Source organism: Grammomys surdaster, unplaced genomic scaffold (assembly GCF_004785775.1).
Source record: "Grammomys surdaster isolate TR1022 unplaced genomic scaffold, NIH_TR_1.0 126035, whole genome shotgun sequence".
Taxonomy (NCBI): Eukaryota; Metazoa; Chordata; class Mammalia; order Rodentia; family Muridae; genus Grammomys; species Grammomys surdaster.
The window spans coordinates 2,352,237-2,354,461 of NW_021620848.1; the positions used below are offsets into that span (position 1 = coordinate 2,352,237).

The window sequence follows — 2,225 nt, forward strand, 5'->3', positions numbered from 1 at the left end:
CAGAGGAAGTTAGCTCCTCCGACTCAGAACCACCAAGCCCCGAGGCCTCCAGCTCCTTTACCGGATGAAGAGGTTTCTTTTCCGGGGCCTTTTCTCCTTTTCTACGTCTCTCTCTCAGGGAGTCCGTTCCCTTATCTCTCACTTCTGCGGACTGAGTGTCTTTGGAAGGGTCTTTTTTCTTAGGCATGCCTTTCTGGGCTCCCTTTTCTTTCTGAGCTCCTAAGCGCTTATCCCGCTCTGTTTCTGATATGTTGTCTTGCAACTCCTCTAGCATTCCCTGGCCCGCCACTACAGTCGAGTGGCATTTCTCATCCTATAAAACCAGAAGGAAGAGAACGAACGCCACTAGCACAATAGCGAGAGCTTCTAGAGTTCCTGCCAACTGGGGAGGGAGACGAGATAGATCAAGGCCAAACATGCCTCTCAGGGCTTACCTTTGTCCTGCAGTTCTGAACCCTCTCCACAAGCAGAGGGTCTCCTTGGCGCTGGCGATGGTGAATCTCCCGGGTTTCGGCACCAGCTGTGACCCGCGCAATCGTCTCGCCAGCAAGAACGCACACGGACACCAGGATTCTTCTGCAGCAACGTTTATTGCGATGTGAAGAGGAAGACCCCGGGCCCTGAAAAGACACTGCTTATATACCCCTGGAGTGGCATGTTCATATCTGATTGGCTGCTTGCTCAGGAACGCATTTTACACCCCGGGATGGGCCGTGATTTGGCGCGCTTTTACCATAGCACATGCGCGGTTTACTTGTTTACTTGGAGGAGCACCGGATGCCAGCACCATCTTGTAATGGCGAATGCTGTCAGCACAAGCCGCGGCTTTCCACAAATAAGGTCAGTTCTAGGTTAAGGAACAAACAAAGCAATTTTTTTTTGACAGATGAGTCTTTTAATAGGAAAACAAAACAACTCCCCCCCAAAAAAAAATCAAAAGCCACACGTGCAACGGTAGCAACACACATTTCTTCACTCCAGCCAGCTCTGAGTTTCAATTCTTCGCCTTGGGAGGTGGCCTGTACACACCTACGACCACAGCATGGTCTCGCTCATAAGGCTCCAGTGTCAGCTGCTCATGGGGCTTCATGTTCTCCTGCTGCATCTTCTTCACTTCGGATGCAAACACAGCTTCTGCTGAGGCTGTGGAGTCAATGCAGTTGGCCTTAATGGAAATCACAAAGTGTCCTCCATTCTACAGGAAGGTGTGGGCATTCAGGGCCACAATCCGGGTTTGGTCTGGCTGGGCTACATCGGCAAAGATGACATCCACCATTGCAATAAGCATGCGGTATTTGTGTGGGTGCCAAGCGTCTTCAATTACAGGAATGATGTTGGTCCTCTTCTTGGCTAAGTTGATGAGGTCATATCCAGAGCAGTGGGGGAACTCAACTGCGTAGACTAGACCATCCGGGCCAACAATATCAGAGACGTGGGAGATGGTGGTACCTGAGGCTGCCCCAAGGTAGAGCACCTTGGCCCTTGGCTTGATGTGGATCTGGTCTACACCGCCCAGGATTGCTGCTGCCAGCTTGGAGCGGAAGGGGTTCCAGGCTCGGTACTCAATTTTGTCATCTCCTTCTGAAATAGAGACTCTCTTTTCTCCATACACAGATTCTCCAGGGACCAGGTTCTTTGTGACAAGGGCATCCTCCTTTCTGCGACAGATAAAGACACCTTCGTGTCGATGCGGCTCCACCATCACATTCTTCCCTGACTGGTTTCCTCTCTTGCCTCCCCGGCCACCACCTCGACCCTGGCTGCCCCCAGACTGGAAGCTTCCACCTTGGCCACCTCCACCTCCTCGTCCCCTAAAGCCACCACCTCCTCCACCTCGACCTCGACCTCCACCACCAAAGCCTCCTCGTCCTCCTCGTCCTCCTCCTCTACCTCCTCTGTCACCAAAGCCACCTCTGCCACCAAAGCCACCCCCATGGGGTCTGAAACCTGACTTCATCCCTGCGTTCTGGTGGCACGACTCCAGCAACCTGCTGTGTCCCTGGCTCCATGAGTCTCAGGCTTTCCAAACAAAGCAATTAAAACAAATGGCAAGGAACAAACAAGGCAATAAACAAAGTCCTGTAATCAATGGTTCTAGTGGCTTATCAGGATGACCAAGATAAAAGGAATGCCACATTCCAGGACTGAGTTTACCTTGAGCTTTGTACTAGCCCAAATGTAAATATTCTTATCTGAGCTTACTTCCCTGTCCTAGCAAATGAAAA

The 2,225-nt window shown here is 51.5% G+C and overlaps 1 pseudogene; it reads right to left on the bottom strand.

The window, feature by feature from the left end:
* Positions 1 to 994: 994 nt before the first annotated feature.
* On the bottom strand, positions 995 to 1,957 carry LOC114610259 (annotated as a pseudogene).
* Positions 1,958 to 2,225: the final 268 nt, after the last annotated feature.